The sequence below is a fragment of the Notothenia rossii genome (genome assembly GCF_949606895.1).
Source record: "Notothenia rossii genome assembly, chromosome: 8".
Taxonomy (NCBI): domain Eukaryota; kingdom Metazoa; phylum Chordata; class Actinopteri; order Perciformes; family Nototheniidae; genus Notothenia; species Notothenia rossii.
In genome coordinates, this window is record NC_136906.1 from 74,553,044 (window position 1) to 74,575,940 (window position 22,897).

At 40.2% G+C, this 22,897-nt stretch overlaps 1 protein-coding gene across 3 annotated transcripts in view; it reads left to right on the forward strand.

The window, feature by feature from the left end:
• The first annotated feature begins 11,522 nt into the window (after window positions 1-11,522).
• The window catches only part of esr2a (estrogen receptor 2a), a 68,800-nt gene continuing 57,425 nt past the window's right edge, over window positions 11,523-22,897 (forward strand). For all 3 annotated transcript variants that reach the window (XM_079645493.1, XM_079645494.1, XM_079645495.1), the window contains exon 1: window positions 11,523-11,684. The gene's annotated coding sequence lies outside the window, so the exon portion shown is untranslated. The remainder of the gene's footprint in view (window positions 11,685-22,897) is intronic.

The following is a 22,897-nucleotide window of genomic DNA, read 5'->3' on the forward strand; positions in this document are numbered from 1 at the left end:
TATGCATATTGTATACATTTTATTCTACAAGGGACATACGTTAATTTTACACAAAGGTTTCCATTCTTTTAGTGGATGTTTCATGGTTCTAAATAATCATCCCAGTTATTTATTTATTTATTTTTTGTATCATCGACACTCATTTTATAAAAAAGATAAAAAGAAAAACCTCATGCTAAAACAATCCTGCTAAAAACGAATGAAAGAGAACGGACTCAGCAGGCTCACAGCATCTCACAAAATATAATCAATGGGTCATGAGTGAATCATGCAGGTTCCCAAAGAGTAGTTTGGATTTTTGAGTTCATCACTCTGCAAAAACCTATCAATAATGCCCTTTCTTCTCTTTACTGTCATTGTCAAGCCTGAGCTTTTTTTTTTTTTTTTTACTTTTTTTTTTCCGTAAACAAACAGCCAGACAGATGGCACAATAGCAGTTGGCAAACAAATTAGGATGACAACAATGTGATTTGAGTTCAACAGGATAAAAACCAAAGACAAAACAAAAAATAAATGAAACAAAACAACAAAAAAATGGACTGCAACAGGACAAAAATCAACAAAAAAAAAAAAAATCTAAAGGCTCTGAGTCGAAGTCCATTATTAATAACTTAATGCAAGAGTAGAGATCAAAGAATGTGCATAAATGGAACAAAAAGACCAAATATATCAAAAAAATAATAATAAAATAAAAAACATAGCACTTGTTGGTCAGTCAGCCGCCCACTAATTACAGTTTAACACCACAGGTCCACCACCCTGTTGTACAAAGACATCCGGCATGTCCAGCTCCCGTATATACTTGTAGAAGGGGTTCCACATCTTGTGAATTTCCCCAGGGAGCCCCTCAGTATGCACCTTATTTTCTCGAGTTTGGCCGAGTTTAGGACTTCTTTTAACCACAAGGTGTGTGAAGGGGATGTTGGAGACTTCCACATGAGCAATATCAGACGTCTGGCTAGCAAGGTAACAAAGGCTATGAAGGCTGTCTCCGGAGAAGAGAGTGGCCATGTGGGTGGGGTTATACCAAAAAGTGCGGTCATGGCATTAGGAGCGATCAGTTTTCCAGTGATTTCTGACAGTGATCTAAACATGTCAGTCCAATAAGAGTGTAAGACCGGACAAGACCAGAACATGTGTGCATGACTCGCCGGTGCTTGGCTACATCTGTCACAAATTGGGTCCACCTCCTTATATATTTTAGAGAGCCTGAGCTTAGTAAAGTGTGTACGATGCACTACTTTCACTGAATCAGTCCATGTCTAGCACAAATAGAAGATTCATGTACATTAGCGAGTGCTTTTTCCCAAAGTTCTTCAGAAATCTCCTCCCCAAGATCTGTTTCCCAAAGAGATTTAATGAAGTTCAGGGTAACCAAACAAAGAGAATAAATCTGAGCGTAAATACACGGTATCATTCCCTTCAGAGTAGGTAACGGCCTAAGGAGTGTGTCTAGCGGCGAATCAGTTGGGTGGTTAGGAAACTGAGGAAATCTATTATTAACAAAACTGCGAATCTGTAGATACCTGAAGAAATGTTGCTTAGGTAGTGCAAATGTATCAGATAGCTGTCGGAAAGAGGCAAATGTGTTGTGAATATTAAAGGTCTTTGAATGTTTTAACGCCTTGGTTAAACCAAATAGTAAATGCGCCATCTACTAAGGATGGGGGAAAAAATGGTTTGCAGTTAAAGGGGCTAATGTAGAGTATGTTTGGAGATCAAAGAAACGTCTGAACTGATTCCACATTTTTTAAGGTTGCTTTGACAACTACATTTTTAGTGTAAGCAGAGGACGGGGTTTTAATGAGAGAGTGAGCCAATGCTGAAAGAGATACTGGACTACAGGAAGCAGCCTCCATTTCAAGCCAAACAGGCGGAGAGTGCTGTGAGTCAGACTGCAGCCAGGACTGTATTATTCTCAGATTTGTAACCCAATAATAGAACCTCAGATTCGGCAGAGCAAGTCCACCCCGCGCCTTTGGTCTCTGTAAAAATTGCTTGTGTATCCTTGGGGTTTTCTTGTTCCAAATAAAGTTAGAAATAATAGTGTCTGTTTTACGAAAAAAAGTTGGAGTGAGGAAAATGGGCACACATTGAAATAAATATAGAAATTTGGGGAGTATATTCATCTTTATAGAGTTAATTCGGGCAACCAGAGACAGATTTATCACTGACCAGCGGTCGAAGTCTTTCTGTACGCGGGACAAAAGGGGGGCAAAATTAGCTTTATAAAGATCTTTAAATGTATCGGTCACCTGGATCCCGAGGTAAGTGAAGCTGTGTAGTGCAATTTTAAATGGTAGACTATGTAGAGGGAACTCACGCGCCGCTCTATTTAAAGGGAACAATTCGCTTTTACTTAAATTGAGTTTATAACCGGATACAGCACCAAATGAGCTAAGGATAGAGAGAGCTGCAGGGACAGACACAGATAAATTAGAGACGTAAAGAAGAAGGTCATCCGCGTAAAGAGAAGCTTTCTGTTCTACCCCATTTCTGAAAATACCTCTAATGCGGCGGTCACAACGAAGAGCGATGGAGAGGGGCTCAATAGCTAAGGCAAATAAGAGAAGGCTCAAGGGACAACCCTGCCTGGTGGAGCGGTGGAGAGGGAAATATTCAGAGTGCGTATTATTCGTTCTCACTGAAGCTAGGGGAGAGGAGTACAATAGCTTCACCCATGAGGTAAAGTTCTTTCCAAAGCCAAATTTCTCCAAGGTGTAAAAAAGATACCTCCACTCCACACGATCAAATGCCTTTTCTGCATCTCAAGATATCACAGCTTCAGGTACAGAATTTGCGGAAGGCTGGTAGATTGTGTTAAAATGTCGTCTTAAGTTAAAAAATGAAAGCCTATTTTTGATGAAGCCGGTTTGATCGGGAGAGATAATGGTTGGTAACACGGTTTCCAAACGTAAAGCGAGCATTTTAGACAGTAATTTAAAATCCACATTTAACAAGCTGATTGGTCGGTAGGAGAAGCATGCAAGGGGATCCTTATTCCTTTTTAAAATGAGGGAGATAGAGGCCTGGTTAAGCGTTGGGGGTAAACTAGTAGAGTTAAACGATTCACTAAACATATCTATCAAAACGGGCTAATTTCTGTTGAAACTTCTTGTAAAATTCCAGTGGATGACCGTCCGGCCCCGGAGATTTCCCGCCTTGCATCGATGCAATAGCAACGGAGAGTTCAACAGCAGTTACTGGCTTCTCCAAATCCTCAGTCATATCAGGATGTATCAAAGGGACTTCGAGGGTGGTAAAAAAAAAATCCAAATCTTGCGTGTCTGAGCTGGTTTCAGATGTGTATAACGAAGTATAATAGTCTCGAAACTCATCATTAATTCTTTGGGGATCGATCGTAATGTCCGAGGATGTTTGGATTCTGGGAATCTGGTAAGAGGCAACATTCTGTCGTAATTGATGCGCCAGTAATCTACCAGCTTTGTCACCCTGTTCGTAATAATTACTTCTAGCCTTAAGAAGAAGTGCAGCCGCCTGGTCTGCGGTCAGCGTTTTAAATTCCAATTGAAGAATGAGGCGTTCCTTATACACATCTGGAATTGGTGAAACGGAATAGAGGTCATCCAGTTGAGCAATACGCCCCGTTAGTTCAGTTAATCTCTTTTCTGTTTCCTCTCATGGCTAACATAGGAAATAATTTGCCCTCTAATATAAGCTTTCAATGTCTCCCATAACACGGATGCAGAAATGTCCGGAGTCTTGTTAAAGCTAAGAAATATGTCAATTTGGTTGGAAATCAGCTCTGTAAAATGTTCGTCCGAAAGCAAATGCGTGTTTAAACGCCATGGGGTTTGCGTGCGTACAGAACCCTTAAATTTGATACTCATTAAAACAGGGGCATGTTCCGAAATAAGTGTAGTTTCATATGAACAGGAGCTCACGGAAGGAAGAAGTCTGTCATCTACCATAAAGTAGTCTATCCGAGTAAACGTATGGTGAACATGGGAAAAAAAGGAGTATGCTTTACCCGTGGGGTTAAAGAAGCGCCAGGGATCCGTTATTGCAAACTCACTCATGAAGTCTCTAATCGTCTTAGCAGACCCCGAAGGCGTAGCAGTCTTCTTGGAGGAGCGGTCCAGCTTCGGGCTAAGCCAACAATTAAAGTCACCACCTAAGATAAGGAAGTGTGAGGACATGTCAGGAAGGTTAGAAAAGAGCTGCCGAAAAAAATTCACATCATCCCAGTTCGGGGCGTACACATTCAAAAGTAGAACAGAGGTGTCATATATCATACCAATAACAATCAGGTATCTGCCATTTGGATCAGAAACCATCCGAGTAAAAACAAAGGGAACCGATTCGTGTATCAAGATAGTAACTCCTCTAGAGTTGCTGTTAAATGATGAATAGTAAGCATATCCAATCCATCCATTCCTAAGTCTAGAAAAAACAGATGGTTTGAAGTGTGTTTTTTTGAAGATTAATCAATTGAGCACCCAAATATTGAAGATGGCGCATGACCCTGGTGCGCTTAACTGGGGAGTTCAGACCCCTGCAATTCCAACTAGTAAACTTAAGGGCGCTCCCATCATGGCGTTGAATTAACCTGGGCTGGACCATTTAAAGATAAAACGGAAATATGAAGGACCGGCAGCACAACCAACAAAACAAAGTGCAATGATGAATACAATAAAAAAAACATACAAGAACTTGAAACATACAGAACCCAGCCCACCCCAGCACAGCAATCTCCCCAAACGAGATGCCACGTGCAAAACCCAAACTAATAACTAGGACTAAACCTAAACGCTCCAAGGTAGCCTTAGAGACACAATTGCGCTACCTGGGATAAAGTGACATATTAAGAATTATTAAATGTATATTGTACAAACCACTGTGTATAAGTTATCCATAATTGAACTAACAACCATAGTAAAGAGGTATCCGTCCAATATCTCGCCCAATATGTAGTACAAAAATAAACACTAATGCTAGTATATATATATTCTCTTAATTGTATTTGTATTATTTATCAGAGCTCAGTCACGTGGACCGGGCACTTGGGAAATGTAGTCCACAATATTGTCAACAAACTCTAGCGATCTCCAGCGGAAGAATGAACGACCATCATAACTGTTTTTAAACAGACCCACTGTAGGATAGGCAGTCTATTAACAGTTCTTATTAACAAAGTTAGTGGCCACCGTAGGATCCTCAAACCTGTGTGACGTTCCATTCGGCATGGTCATTTTGAGAGTTGCCGGGAAGAGGAGACCAAACTTCACATTTGGGTAAGAATGTAGAGTACGCTTAACTGGGACAAAAGCAGCTCGCTTCTTGGCAACGGAGGACGTATAGTCCGGGAAAATTGAGATCCTCCGCCGTTGTAGAGAAGAGGAGAGGATTCACCAGCCCGCTGCAGGGTCTGGCTCCGGATGTGAAAGAAGTGTACCCTTACAACAAAGGGCCGAGGTAAGGTCCCCTCCTTGGGTCTCGCTCGCAGGGTCCGATGGGCACGGTCAAGTAGAGGCTTCTCGTCCAGTTTGAGCAAGTCCCGGAGCAACTGCGCGACGAAATCAGTGGCACGGGCTCCCTCCAGTCCCTCCGGAATACCCATCACACGCAAATTATTCCTCCGCGACCTGCCCTCAAGATCCTCACATTTGTCATCCAAGCGTTTCACATGTGAAGTTAGCATGTCAACTGTAGCTTCCAGCTTGTCTAGCCAAGTGTTGTGGTCAGTGGCAGCTCGCTCCAGATCTCGGATCGTGGCTTCGTGTGCCTCTACTGCGCACTGTGGTTCACCAGTTATTTATTAAAGCGGTTTTGACACATCTTGATCACGCTTGTTATATTTGGTTTCCACTTACTTATGCTGGCACTTTTGACCATATCGGATCACTTTCATCAGCGGTAGCTTAGTCCAACATTACTTGGTGGTAATGTTAATAAACACAACACATACATTGTGTATTATGATACAAATTGAAAACATACCATCTTTTGGCGACAGTTTACTGTCATGTCACCATGCCTTAAAGCAGGGGTGTCAAATCCGGCCCGCAACTTCATTTAATGTGGCCCCCAAGAGTTTGCAAAAAATATAATACGTTTATTATACGGTTACATGCCACTTTACAGAGGTCTGTCCCACAATGCATCTCGTTTTGTGACATGCGCACTGAAGAGACTTGCAATTATTTGCCTTGGACTTCTGCTTTCAACCAATCCGATAATAACCCAATTCAGAGGCAATAATGTAATATAGTACATTATTTTATATATATGTATATTTATATAGTTACAACCGGCCCTTTGAGTGCAACCATAATGCTAATGTGGCCCGCGATGAAATTGAGTTTGACACCTCTGCCTTAAAGCTTGAGTAAATCATGTTTTAATACTAAAAATGTATCAAACGAATGTACAATTTCAGTTTGCTAGAAAAACACTGACAATTATAACCTCACTCTATCTGCAGCTCAAAATAATGTTTAAGTCTCTCGGTGTTTCCCCTACCATTGTCTTGGCGGGGCGCTGCGCCCTGCCAACGGAGCCCCGCGCCCTGCCTGAAATTCAAGGTGTTTTTTTATTTATTTATTTTATTTTTTGTAATAAAGTACAGTGTAACACTACTTTATTACTTTTGAATGTACAAATACTTTGTTACTGTACGATATCAATAACAATAATCCACAGCTCCTCTCTCTGCTCCAGAGGATAAAAAATGTTGGGGGGGGGGTTTCGGGGTACCCGAGCAGCACCCTGCCAAGGCAGTAAACCTAGGGGAAACACTGTTGTACTGTTTCGATTCAGTCTAACCACTCTTATGAACCTAATTTCAAACTTCACCAGGTTGATGTTTTGGCAAAGGTTTAGAGAATACCACACACTGCTAGCACAATCAGCAACTAGCATTGAGCAGTTAAGGAATCTTTAAGAAGTTGATGGAGATCAAAAACAGAATCAAAAGCAGAGTGATTGTTGGAACTATTATAATAAATTAGAAAAACTTGATTGACAATGCTACATGAGATCATATTTCATATCTTGCCTACTCTATGGTGTAGTCTAAACATGGGCGACAAATGTTCAGAAAATGCTTTTAAAAAAACTTCACAATAGAGGAGAACATATTAGACGAGCATATTTAAAACGGGGGTAAATTCAACAAAACAGCTCGCTGTACCCGCACTGCGAGGGGGACCCAAGTTCCCATCAGCAAAAACACGTGGGTTTGCTATCCTGGCTCCAAAATGGTGGAATGAAATCAGGACAGCAGGAAGCTTACACATCTTCCGGGGCAGACTGAAAACTCATCTCTTTCGACTCCACTTCGAGCGATAGAATTACTAACAAAGCACTTATACAGTAATAAAGGGCTGGCTTATCTAAAGACAGTTGAGTAGCACTTGAAATGCTTTGCTGATGATTCTGTTTTCTTCAAGTTTGTATCTTCTTGGTCGAATGCACTTATTGTAAGTTGCTTTGGATAAAAGCGTCAGCTAAATGCAATGTAATGTAGTGCAGCTGTGGCAAAAGTACATTTAGCTCTGCTTAGCTTATTAATCTACATTTCTTATGTGTTTGTCATCTCTCAAAAAAGTAGCATATATTTTCACATCAAGATCTAACTTGACCTCTAACTGTTGCAACTCACACAAGTATAACAATCTTCAGAAAGTCTGCAGTCCTTGCCCTCGTCTGTGTGGGCTGAGGACGGATCGATCGATGTGATAACCTCACCCGCCTCCCACCATCTCTCTCCTCTCTCCCACCACACCAATAGAACCTCATCTCCTGTTCTGGGCCGATCCGGTCTCCGCCAATGGGAGGCTGGCGTGATCATCCTGGCCACATAAGGATGTGAATGTTTCATGAGTAATGTTATGGTGCCGGGCGGAGTGGTGGGACAATTTTCCTTCCGGCTCCCATGGGTGCTACTGGCTGGCGCTAATAGGACCATTCCTTTGCCCGGATCTACTTACACAGCTTTGAGGAAGTGGTGTAGTCGCTGGGGGAGAGCGGAAGGGAGATGATGAATGTTTACAGATATATTAATATGTGGGTGACTATAATACTTTGAAATGGGCCTGAAACTGCAGTCCAAGCATCATTTCATCTTAGAAAGAAACATTGACTACTTGGATGTTAGAATACTGTGTTTTGTTTCCAAATGTCTTTATTGTGATGTATTTTCTATTATATGAAGCTTAGCGTAAATTCTTTCAGGAAGACTGGTATTCATTCAGTCCGCAGCTGCTTATAATCAGCTCATCACGGGCGTTCTCTTTAACCTATTACATCCACCTCATTCTCCAGCAGCCAATCACCGTGCTGCAGCCAAACTTTAAAATGGCAGTCAGCTGTGATTTCAGGTTGTCATGCGCCGTCCGCCTCCTCCCCATCCACCTCCTTTCATCATATCCAGTGCCAGGAGAGTTAATCCAAAGACCTCATCACACCTCCTCTTCATCCCATCTCCTCATCAAATCCAGATCTTCAGCATCATCATCACCAGTGTCTAGACCCCGGGGGGTTCCCTATATGCTCACGGCTGCATTTCCCCCTTTAGATATATACGATTTCAGGATTGGGGTCTAATCGCCAAAGACTTAACATTTATCATGTGACATGTGTCAATAAATGTTCTTGTACAAAATGAAGTCTCTCCTGATTGAAATAGGTACCAACTTTCACTGAGGATTGAGGCCTAGTCCCTGACTATAAGCAGTAATAATGTTGAATATTGAGATTTGAATAGTCTTTTCTTAACTAATGATTACACCACCAAACCTTCAGGGTATAGTAACCCAGCTAAAAGGTGTTGTGCTTCTCCTTAGTCAAATGAATTTGTGCTGATATATTATACTTCCAGTATTGTATTTATATGTGTATCATGCACTATTAAGAGTTTCCTGTTGTTTCCTTGTGGAAAGTCCAAAAACTTTAAGTTGGGAGAGTTGGAAACTAAATTATTTGTCAAGTAAGTTTTATTTATCCGGCCCTAAATTTGCCTAAATGGACTTTCCAATCTGTACAGCATTAAGTTAACCCATCACGAAACTAATCTCAAGTGAATAATTGTTGTACTCGATCCTTAATAAGTCTAATCATTATCAAACCTTTGTTATTGCCATAGCTTGGTACAAGTTAGATGCCAAGTGTCTTCATGCAGCATCAGTACCCTCCTCCACCACCCCTCTGATCCCAGACTGCATCAGTAAACTGACACCAGAATCCAAAAGTGGCTCCTTACGACAGCCAAGGACATCTCAGCATTTGTAAACACGTAGTACTACTGCACCAAGCCCAAAATGGCTGAAAGGATCCACCAAAAAAAACCCAGCCAAAATGTAGAGGACACGATTGCTTCATTTATCTTACAGTATAAGCAGAGAGGGTTGCAGTCTGGGTTTTCTGTACACAGTGCAGACTGCAGTGCACTGACTGACTGTGAGATTTTCTGTGTGCTCTCTGTCGCTGCTCTGTACATCTGTTGATGTGGGTCTTTGGGACCATCTGACAGTGGAAGCAGCTGGGTGACAGATTTCAGGCTAAGCCCTCTGTCCCTTTAAACACAAACACACACACACACACACGCACACGTGCACACACACACACACACACACACACACACACATACACATACACATACACATACACACGCACACACACACAAATACACAGTCACAAACCAAGCATGGCCCTTTTGGGACATCGTGCTGGTGGGCAGCGGGCTGCAGCTGGCACAGTGGGATGACAGAGGGAAACAAGCCACAGTGTGTGTGTGTGTGTGTGTGTGTGTGTGTGTGTGTGTGTGTGTGTGTGTGTGTGTGTGTGTGTGTGTGTGTGTGTGTGTGTTGGCTGGCACTGCAAGTCTTCCTTGCCGCTGCAGTAACCCTCACATGTACCCTCTGCACCAGGAGGTGGGGGGAGCAACACTTTGGTAGAGGGGAGGGAGAGTGCAACTGGGAGCCTGGCAATGTTGTTGCAGCTTTTCAGGGACAACTGTGTGTGTGTGTGTGTGTGTGTGTGTGTGTGTGTGTGTGTGTGTGTGTGTGTGTGTGTGTGTGTGTGTGTGTGTGTGTGTGTGTGTGTGTGTGTGTGTGTGTGTGTGTGTGTGTGTGTGTGTGTGTGTGTGTGTGTGTGTGTGTGTAAATAAACAAATGTGTTGAGAGGTAACTTAAATCAGGAAAATAAGCCCCCTATTTCAGTTTTAGTGAAAGTATACTAGTAGATACATTTGATGTTAAAAATATTTTTAATTGACCAGCCTTTTTTGTCTCCCTGCTGTAACAGCAGCATATCTGCTATGGAAGTCATTAAAACCTCACATGCTTTTGTGCAGGGCAGAATGAGAAGTCAAAGGTCAGGGGAGGCTAGACAAACTGTGAATCTGCATCTACTTTCCTACGTCAGCAAGAATGATGTCATATCTTCAGACATACACACTGTTGCACACATGCACACATACTCATGCAGTGGCATGATGCCAGCAAATGTTTACTTATTGACTGATGAGAATCTGGCATTAAGCAGCCATTAGAGGACACAAAACATGAACTTATACATCCGGAATATGTATATGATACACACACGTAGTCACATGGACTACCAGATGGAAAATCGGTGGGTTCGACACTGTCCTTTTCTGAGATTTCCTCATGTAGTTTCCCTTCCCATGTTTCCCTCTGCATATTCCATGCATGTCTGTTTGTACATGCTCAAGTGACAGTGTGCAGTGCAACCCGACACCCCGTACAGTGATATGCAAGGTCAATTTGCACATCTCCTAGCATGAGTGACACCAGGGAGTGTAAAACACCCTCAAGGAGCCACTCTTAAGCTAACAATATTTACACTACATCACAGTTTAAAGCTTCTGAATGGGCAGCGTTTAAAAAGCTACACTTACTGTACATTCTCTGGGTTTTCAGACACATTTTGATGCCAATATCTGAAAAAGATTCAATAAAAGCAATGCATATAAATAAATACAGATTTATATGCAAGAATATCTAAAAATGTCAAATATAACAATATTGTATTTGAACTGCTCTACAATCAACATAGTTACTTTGCAGATTTAGATATAATAATTCAGAATATAAATCAAAAACACATTGTAATGCATTGTTTGTTTATTCATGTTATATATTAAGACACTAACAAGTAGGCTATATAGAGTAAATACAAGGAGCTCCACCAGTGCACAATTTACATTTTTAAAGTGATTTAAGCCTTCAAATGACTGCATTCAAAATTATAATGGAGTGACATAATACTATACTGAAATTGGCCATTCAGCAAGTATTAAGTATTTCAGTAAAAATGTTGAACGCAGGACTTTCACTTACTACCTGAGGCCTTCTTCCACCTCTGCATGTTACAAACTCCTGTGGCTGTAACATAAATCAAGTGCGCCCTTTGGAAGTCCAATTAAGCTGCTCTCTTTTCAGGTGTGCAATGCCCTGCTGCTTGTCTGCAAACATAGCTTTAATTTTAGATGATAGAATCGACTCTAATGTTTATATAACGTTAGCATGATAGTTAAATTAGCCTGCTAGCACTATGTAGCCTAAATGCTGCTATGTGGAGGAGATCATCATGCTAATACTACACTCACTATTAGCCAGTGTACTTATTATTTCCCCCGTTCTGCTGTCAAGCCTTTCCTTAAAGGATTAATAATGTCGAAAAGCTTCATCCCAACAACTGTAAGTACATGCTGCTTGTGCTAACATGCTATTGTAAGTCAATGTTTTGGCTTTGCTGAATCTTGTTTATGGGCTTGGTAATATCTTATGCAAGCCAACACTGCTCATTGTTAAGTTGTTCTCTGTTGGTCCTGCTTATGTCTCCTGGCAATACTTCGTTGCTTGTGGACATTATTAGGTCTATATTGCTTGTGAAATATTCTCTTGAAGTTGCTGATTTAATCTTGCTTTAGGCTTTGGTTTGACAGTGTGTGTTTATGATGCTTTCATGCTAAGTGTTGCTGATTGAGAAGAACAAGTGTAGCATTTGCTGTGAGGCAATTTCACACTATAAAAATACTGTTTCAACAGAAGTATTGCATTCACATAATTTATTATAATTGTCACCACACTATAGCTACCCTTAAGTACCTAAAGTCAAAGTACTTCTTATGCATGCCAATGGATCCATTTAATATGCAATTGCAGCTGGTAAAGGTGCTGCTTATTGTTTTTTTGTATAGGCCTAGTGCTGAGTAGCTTACTCTTTAACATACCGATTTTAAATGAATCATTTTAATCTGCAAAGTTAGTAGTAGCCTACTACTAACTTTGTGTAAACTAAAGGGTACAGTGTCTTCTTTAAAGTCCATGTAATGTCCAAAATAAATGTTATTCTGTGTTAATAAATCGCTTCATCACTTTCCACTGCTTCATTTGACATATCAACATCAATGATTCTTTCCATAAATACCCCCCAAATAACATGAAATGTGTGCCACTTTCCCGTGTTATTCCGCTCCGGTAGCGAAAAGCTTGCCAGCCATTAACCCAGCTGTGTGACGTCACACGTGGCAAACACCAGCCTCGTCTGGATTGTTTGTTTTGTATCCTTCCGCTATTTTCGCTCAACATATGTGTAACCGGACCTCGCTAAACTTTTTTTATCTAACAATTCATGATGGGGAAGCGATGTGTAGTTGTGAGCTGTGAATGTTTCCTGATTGCTATAAACATTGATCATGGGTGCTGGAAGATTGTGCACAAAACTCGGGTCAGAATTAAGTTACTACAGGTGTTATGCCAGCTTGAGCTAAATGTCACCAGAGTACAGTGAACTTGCCTAGTGACTGAAATATATAAAAGTTGAAGTGAAATAAGTAAGGCCAAAAATGAATTACGTCTGAATATCTTTATTATTTTTACCTTTTTACCGCAACCCGACCCGAACCCGCATATATATAAGCAGTGACAACGTGCAATTATTAACACACGCAGTTGCATATTTGGCTCAAAAAGCCTGGGATGTTGTTTATTTTCTCCATCTAGGTTGACACCAAAAGCCTCCCAGACGTTGGATTTCGCTCTTGAAGAAGAGTTATTGAAAATGGTGTATTCTCAGCTAGAGAGCTTCACCTCAGCCATTCAGAATGTGGTGCGCTCAGCAGCAGATAGATGCGCTGCAGAGGTTATGATTATGCTCGGTCCCGCGGAGGAGAGGTCTGAGGATTTAAACATTAAACTAAATTATTATTGTTTAAATATATTTATTATGCAACACCCGCAACCGGACCCGCATCATCTTTGTTTTACCCAGAAGCGAACCCGGAAAAAAGCGTTTGAAAAAATACCACCCGCAAATCACCTTTTTTGCGGGTCACCCGTCGGGTACCCGCGGATACCCGACCCGATGCAGGACTCTGCTATCTGGTCAGTAGGTTGCAAACTGTCTATTTGTTCCATCACCTGCCAGATCTCTCTGCAGCATACACATTCATCTGCAGTGGGCATGCTTTCACAGCATTGACATGTACACCAGAATATTGTACATAACATTAAAAAAAAAACAATATCTGCCGGACGTGTGAGGAACAGATGACAAATTAAGATCGACATTTAGTGCAGGTCAAATTAAATAAAACAGAATTTACCATTCAGTATTGCCGACTCGAGTCTCGCCGGCTGCGGAATCCGCTTCTCTTTCACAAGTTTCTGCCTCGTTGTTCGATTGCCGGGCAGGAGGCTCGTACTGATAAGGCAAGATGCCTTGAAGTGAAAGGCTAGCTGGTTCACTCTCTACTTCTGTAACTGAATCCAGATAACCCACCGAATCTGAGCTTGAATGATCGCTCTCGCTGTCGCTGTCTGAAGTTGTCGCGTTGCTTGCCATTTGGACTGATTTGATCAAATGGCAATGTTTGCCACGTGTGACGTCACCGCTCGTTCGGGAGTGATCGGGGGCGTACTCGGCAAACTTCGGAACCAACATCGGTTTTTAACGTATATGTCATTTAATTATGACCAAACTTTAAACATTTTTATTTATTTTTATTCTGGTGATATCTAAACTACATGTTAAAAAACACCTGTGTTAGATGCATTACATGGCCTTTAAATAAGTACATATTATGTAAAAGTAATGGAGTTACACAAGTAAAGTAGGACTTGCTTACAATTGTAATTTAAATGCAATACTTGGTGAAGTACTTTATTTTCCTCTAGTTGTTGATTTTTTTGGGGGGAATGGTCCCTATTGGCTCACTGTAAAACAGCTATCTAATACTTTATGTTTTAATATTATACCTCCATCAAAAATATTGAATAGCTCTTCTGCAGTGTACCTTTAACCACACATTTTCACTGGCCTTCATCTGGGACTTGAAGGACATCATCTTGTCTTGCACACAGGCTATTCACGTAATAATTCATGTCTAAATCATATTTGTATGCCAACTTAATATTTTGCTGATTGATTACATCTCACCTGTGGAGGTCTTGTGTCAACGTACAACTGAGTTGATCATATAACCAACTCATGTCCTTGGCATGGACATAAACACTTTTACTTAATGGATGATATGGTATCTCTTCCAATCTTCATACCCTCACCTCCCACTCAGAAAGATACCTGTATGTTGAGTAAGATTTTAGAACAATTCTATTTCATATCCATGGAATAAACCGCAGTGTTGCAACACTGAAATTCACTGTTAATAGTTTTGGGGTGTTGGGAACTTGTAATATCTTGTTTTGCATTTGACACGCATGTGGATGGTGACTCAGTAGAACTGAGAGCATGGCAGGTTGTGATTTGATTTGACGGTGGTAACAGGGATTTAATATGCCATGTTAACATGTCCACTATTGCAGAAGAGGAATGCCATTTTGATTATTTTCATTGTTGAACTAATATGCCAATTAAATGTCTTTAATTATTGGATTAAAATGGAACAAATGGTACAACAAATGCATCAAACTTCCTCTAAGCCCAAGTTGAACATCATATTTAGAATATCTGTTCTGGATCTTTCATATGGCATGATCATCAGCAGATTCAATTTGTCATAAAACGGTGTATGTTCAATTTTTTGCTGTTAATTCTGATCACATTTAGGACGTATCATCATTTTTGGCTTATAAACTATCTGCCCCATTACTGTAAGACTAGGTAATACGATTAAAAAGCTCCACAACTGCTACTACAGTAAATGGACTTGTGGTGAATTTGGGTTCTCAATTTGTGTTTCAATGTTCAGAAATTAGTTTTGAACCTCAGCTTTTCAAACTAAAATGTAGGGAAAGTCCATTTGTTGCTCAGGAAAATCTTTGTATGAACATGTTTATCTACAAACCAATCAAAACGTTATAAAATGCCTCTGCTTATGAACAAGAGAGTAAGTTAGAGTGCAGATAGAAGAAATGGAGTGTGAGTAAATGTAAATGTTGTTTACAAATGTTTTAAAAGAGAAGAGGAACCGTCTACTGTACATTTAAACCTTTTGGCTAATATTTCAATGTTGGCACCCCTCCTGTGTGACTCATTTGATCCACATTGAGTCAGGAAATAATGAATGTAATTTCACACATTCTTTGGTTAGCCTGGGCATGTCACGGAAATATGTTGCCTTGAGCCATTTCAATAGGTGAGCCAATGTGTTTGAACAATAACGCTGGAGAGAAAGTGATTGAGCGAGTTAAATACTCTCTGAACCACATCTTAAACTTTAACTGAGCTTTTATTCCACAAATAAAGGGACATGTTTTGTACCCTTTCTTCATACTTAAATAGTTTACTGCAGTCATTGAGTTTTTTAATTTTATTTGATTGAATGCAGCATGTATGGGCTTGAAGCCTTACAAAAGTATATTTTACTGGTTGAAACTTCCTGCATTCCCTTTACCTAACAACGTACGACTTTTAAAAATGTTTTTAAAACACAGACATGGTCGGCCTGAAAGCAGGGTTTCAACTAACGATTATTTCCATGATGATTGATTTTGCTGGGTGAACTGCAAATAGATTAATAGTTCTGTGTTTTTGGTTAGACTAAACAGGACATAATATGACAATATGTCATCTTGGACTTTAATATATTATCACAGGCACTTTTCACAGTTTTTTTAAATCTTATAGACCAATCATGGACTGCATAATCATCAAGTCTCTTTATTCATCGTATTGGCAAACCTGAAACAATGGATTGTTTATAAATCAACCCTATCAGCTTATAGCAGACTCATTTTTATTATGAATAAGGCTTGAATATTATGTGTTAGTCACTGTTAGGGAAATACACTTCAAGACACAGTAAGAATTGAATTGATACCTTTAATATTTTATCATTTTAATCAATCAAAGAAGACACTTTCTGAAACTCTTCTGAACTGAAAAGCCACCTTTTCTGGGATTGTTAAATGTCCATTCTCTCTGTGTTGATGGAAAGGGGCGAAAGTGACACTCTCCACGAGAAAAAAATATCAATTAATCAGAAACCAATACTTAAATCAATTCTCTCAACTTGACACTTGACAGAGGCGACCTTAGATATCTGATTGGGGGTCAACTCCATCTGTGCTCAATCAATTCAATAAGCCAAAATGAAAGGATAAGTGAAAGTTACACAGGGAATCCCACTTAATAAGTTAAGTTAAGTGATTGCATTGTTTAAGGCCTCTGTTGAAACTCTATGAAATGGGTTCAAGTTACATGTAGTTTACTTGCCTCTACGTACCCACAATGTGTTAGTCTAGATTTGGAGTATGTGTGTTAATCAGGATTGGGGAGAAAATCCCTAAATGGAGGTTGTGTGAGGTCAAGCTAGGTCTCAGTGTGGGCATTGGGGCGATAAGAGCACAGCTGGGAATAGCAAGTGGAGGGATGTGTCGCTTGGCAAAGTGCCCGATGAGACAGCTGACTTAATCAGGAAGACCTTTTATCCTGCAGACGAACATGTGGCCGATGCTGCAGCAGCCTCTCTGACAGACAGACGGTTTCTCTGCTGCTATAGACAAGAGGGGGGAGGGGACATGTGACCTGCTGTGGACCCACCTTCCCTTAAAGAGTAAATATCCGTTTGCCCAATAATAAATCACATTTTTGTCAATAATGGACATAAAGCTGGGCAGACAGTGTTTCTTTAGGGATCTTTTACATATAGGCTATACTCTAGTAATATTAAAACAAGTTAACTTGGAACAGCTCAAAATGCTATTACAGCAAACCAAAATGGTGTGATATGCCCAAAATCTTAACGATTATCCAAAATACAGATCTCTCATTATTATGGCACATAAAAAAACATTAGATCTGGTAAAAAAAATTTGCCTTTTGTCAAAATATATTTAAAAAAAACTGGGTTAACCTGCTGAGGCTGCCCAGTTCAGTGCAGCTTCATTGTAAAACTTTTTTTTTTTATTACCCAACTAATAGCATAGTAGTAAACCACATCTCATCCAAAACATTTGATATATTCAAATTAATGTCAGTCCGAAAGTTAAACAACTTTTATCTAATTATCAACTTCTAATTTTAGCATGAATTGTCAGCTACGTACAAAAAACACACGCCCAAACCATGAGCAATTTATGATAAAAGCAAGTAATGTTTTTTTCTACTTTTACTTTCATTACATGCCCTTACTCTTAATCTAATGTATTTCTAATTCACATCCCTATTATAAACTATGGTCCTAGTTCAAGCTTATTGAACAGGTAAGGACTGACGTTTGTCTAAACTCAACAGGGTAAATCCGCATTTTCCAATTATAAGGGGAACACCACGCACAAACGTCCACCGGTCAGGCCACTTATCCCCTCACCCACTGCTCCCCCTCCCTCCCCAGTCTGTCTCTCTGAGTTCCTGCTCCCATCTACCCAGAGAGCCCAGCCACTGGAGATACTCAGAAGAAAAACGTACTGTGTTTTTAGGACATTAAAGGCGTTGTTACAGCGTGGCTGTGTGTGCTGCCTCTTTTGATAGGGAAATTGGATCTAGACTTGAGAGAGGAGTGTAATGCAGTTAAAGGCGTCATGAAAAGCCTGCTGTAACAGGATTTCCTCCTCTGACGAGCTCCAGACTGACTGCTGCCGTGAGGCAAGTCATTAGAGGGAAAACTATGTGTAGGTGTGATACTGTATGTAGGATACTGTGTGTAGGATACTGTGTGATACTGTATGTAGGATACTGTGTGTAGGATACTGCTTCTAGGATACTGTATGTAGGATACTGTGTATACTGTATGTAGGATACTGTGTATACTGTATGTAGGATACTGTATGTAGGATACTGTGTATACTGTATGTAGGATACTGTGTATACTGTATGTAGGATACTGTACTGTGTGTAGGATACTGTGTGTAGGATACTGTATGTAGGATACTGTGTGTAGGATACTGTATGTAGGATACTGTGTATACTGTATGTAGGATACTGTACTGTGTGTAGGATACTGTATGTAGGATACTTTGTATACTGTATGTAGGATACTGTACTGTGTGTAGGATACTGTACTGTGTGTGGATACTGTATGTAGGATACTGTGTATACTGTGTGTAGGATACTGTACTGTGTGTAGGATACTGTATGTAGGATACTGTGTATACTGTATGTAGGATACTGTACTGTGTGTAGGATACTGTGTGTAGGATACTGTATGTAGGATACTGTGTGTAGGATACTGTATGTAGGATACTGTGTATACTGTATGTAGGATACTGTACTGTGTGTAGGATACTGTATGTAGGATACTTTGTATACTGTATGTAGGATACTGTACTGTGTGTAGGATACTGTACTGTGTGTAGGATACTGTATGTAGGATACTGTGTATACTGTGTGTAGGATACTGTACTGTGTGTAGGATACTGTGTGTGGGATACTGTGTGTAGGATACTGTGTGTAGGATACTGTGTATACTGTGTGTAGGATACTGTACTGTGTGTAGGATACTGTATGTAGGATACTGTGTGTAGGATACTGTGTATACTGTGTGTAGGATACTGTACTGTGTGTAGGATACTGTATGTAGGATACTGTGTATACTGTATGTAGGATACTGTATGTAGGATACTGTGTATACTGTGTGTAGGATACTGTACTGTGTGTAGGATACTGTGTATACTGTGTGTAGGATACTGTACTGTGTGTAGGATACTGTATGTAGGATACTGTGTATACTGTGTGTAGGATACTGTACTGTGTGTAGGATACTGTATGTAGGATACTGTGTATACTGTATGTAGGATACTGTATATACTGTGTGTAGGATACTGTATGTAGGATACTGTGTATACTGTGTGTAGGATACTGTACTGTGTGTAGGATACTGTGTGTGGGATACTGTATGTAGGATACTGTGTGTAGGATACTGTGTATACTGTGTGTAGGATACTGTACTGTTTGTAGGATACTGTATGTAGGATACTGTGTATACTGTGTGTAGGATACTGTACTGTTTGTAGGATACTGTATGTAGGATACTGTGTATACTGTATGTAGGATACTGTATGTAGGATACTGTGTATACTGTGTGTAGGATACTGTACTGTGTGTAGGATACTGTGTGGGATACTGTATGTAGGATACTGTGTGTAGGATACTGTATGTAGGATACTGTGTATACTGTATGTAGGATACTGTACTGTGTGTAGGATACTGTGTATACTGTATGTAGGATACTGTACTGTATGTAGGATACTGTGTACACTGTATGTAGGATACTGTACTGTGTGTAGGATACTGTATGTGGGATACTGTGTGTAGGATACTGTGTGTAGGATACTGTATGTAGGATACTGTGTATACTGTATGTAGGATACTGTACTGTGTGTAGGATACTGTGTATACTGTATGTAGGATACTGCGTCTAAGATACTGTGTGTAGGATACTGCGTGTAGGATACTGTGTGTAGGGTACTTTGTGTAAGATACTGTGTGTAGGATACTGTGTATACTGTATGTAGGATACTGCGTGTAGGATACTGTGTGTAGGATACTGTGTGTAAGATAGTGTATGTAGGATACTGTGTGTAGGATACTTCGTGTAGGATACTGTGTGTAAGATACTGTGTGTAGGATACTGTGTGTAGGGTACTTTGTGTAGGATACTGTGTGTAGGATACTGTGTGTAGGATACTGTGTGTAGGATACTGCGTGTAGGGTACTTTGTGTAAGATACTGCGTGTAGGATACTGCGTGTAGGGTACTTTGTGTAAGATACTGTGTGTAGGATACTGTGTGTAGGGTACTTTGTGTAAGATACTGTGTGTAGGATACTGTGTGTAGGGTACTTTGTGTAAGATACTGTGTGTAGGATACTGCGTGTAGGATACTGTGTGTAGGGTACTTTGTGTAAAGGATACTGCGTGTAGGATACTGTGTGTAAGATACTGTGTGTAAGATACTGCGTGTAGGATACTGTATGTAGGAGGTTATACATCATCCACAGCCTGAGTCGTGCAGAGAAACCACCTTTTACCTATCAGAGGGTTATACATGTCAGAACAAATGTTTAGTCATACTGCAGAAGAAACTGAGGTTGCAGAAAGAAAGAAAGAACAGTTGCAATATTAGATCGTGTGTACATAGAATTTAGAACAAAAGTTTTATTGCAATCAAAATATGAACTAGTTCCATATCTAAAGCGCTGTAGGTGCCATATTTTGGTAAAGGAAAAATATGTGGACATTTCTGAAAGAAGTATTGCTGCAGAGAACACATTATTCTGCTGACCAAATCAAAAAATCCCTGTTTGGTACAGATTCCCTTCAAGAAATTAAGCAATAATTCCAAAGGAAAAATGCTTTTATTTGGCATAAACTGAATGCTATTAAATTGAATATATTTGGGAGTGAGACTGTTGGTTGATACAACAGGCTTTGCAGATTATTCAACTACTGTATACAAATATCCAATAGTTGCAGCCCTATACAGTAGATAGAATATGATATGGTACTGTAGATTAAGGGTCGATAGATGGGATATGATATGGTGGACAGAAGGATACAGAATGATTGTTAGATAGACTCATGAATAGAACATTTTCGTCTAGCTTCCAGTGCAGTGATTTGTGTCTTTCTACACACCGCCCTTTGTCTTTTTAAGCCTGAAGCTATTACAGAATCATGTTTTGCTGCATGTAAGAGTGTGCCAAGGTGACTGTACATACATGAGTGTTCAGTGCAGAACCATTTTAATAGCTTCTCACCAAGGTCAGCGCCTTCACTGAGCTATGTGTGGAATGAGCGAAGGCCTTTGCTTGCAGTGCCTTCAGCCGACTCCAGAGAGTCGCGCTCATTGTGTGGCAGCCCGGGGGGAACAAAGACTGTCCACTGGAATTTCCACTGGAGGAACTTTGGGTTCCTGTCGATAAGGAGGGCAGCGTTGTGAGTCCCGGCCGTGTTTATGTGCTTGTGTACAGTGGGGATCGACGGAGCAGCAGAGGCTCGCACTTTCCAGACAACAAGTGGTGGCTGTATAAATAGTCACCCTTGGAGAAACATCAGAGGGAGAAAATTCCACCGGATGATCACGATATTCCCAGCCTGAGTGAAGTGTGTGTGTTTACTGGGGTTTAAGGTTTGGACCGAGGTGCATTTTCAAAGAAAACCTGCACTCAAAGTTGACTTTCCAACCCGCTGATGTTCAGCAATGTCAATATGATATAATGGCATTGCCAAACGTTGGTCCCGTTGTTTATTAAGCAGGCGACAATTTGGAGGGCTTTATTTTTACCTTTTTAATTTGACCCCTTATGTGTTCCTAATTAACATCTGGGTTATACTTGAGGACATACTGTATGGGCTCTGTTGCCCTCAACAGGAATGTTCATGTACAGTTTAAAACCACTTTCCTTTCATTTCAGTCACAAGTATTACATTTAAAGATGTTTAAATATCCCAACTGATTGACCTTTGTGACAACCTCTGGATCTGTCCTAGTTAATGTGTATGACATACATCAACCAAATAACAGGGACTGTTCTTGTTATTCTCCAGTTCCTATGGCGATCAATATGAACAATGTGATGTATCAACAACGTATGCCTGATAGTTAGCATTAAACTGGTTCCCTCGACAATAAGTATTTTCATTGGATTTTGGATTATTGCAGAAAATATACTACGGCAAACAACGATACTTGCAATAATGTGATACTTGCACGTTTTGTTCAGCTAATAATCTTCCAAATCAACCAACTTTATGATTTTTGAAGCATAAATGCGATCGCAAAAAGTCAACATTTCATGTGAGGCTAAACAAACTACACCACTCCATCGTCACCGCCACTACGCTAAAGGAAGTGTTCGGATCAACTTTTAAAAGATGAGTTATTTACTGATCTACTTGATGTCGTAGATCAAAGCTTTTGTGACGGATAGACTTTTAACGGACAGCCCATTCATAAAAGCCGTTGACTCACACCGCAGCACTCTTTGTAGACGTTAACGTTTCCCGTAGTTCTAAGGAATCACTAATGTGTTTTTAAGCATTACACTTCACAGGAAATTACTGAATAAATCAATCAGTGTGGCTGCTCCAGACAACAAAGACGCACGTTAACATAATCAGGCTGCTTCTAACCCGATACAATTAAACGGTAAGATCAATGACTGACCGTGATGAGACGACGTGTAATGGTCATTAAAGGACGTCAAGCCTGAGAGTGACGGAGTGTAATACGGATTCTTCTCAGACTGAATTCATTCTTAATTTGGTCTTAATGAAGTATTTTTATTTGGCTGTTGATCAATTTTGGGCTCACACGACTACCCCTTGTCTGATGATGGTCATTTTCAGCATTTTCAATAAATGTTTTTTGTTTCAAATATGTGTGTTGAGAAGAAGCATACAAGTGTAAGCAATAGTTCTTTGGAGTGGAAAACATGCTTCCCTTTTTCAACATGGAAGACAAACATAACAGCCAACAAGAAGTAATAAAGAAGACACATAGCATG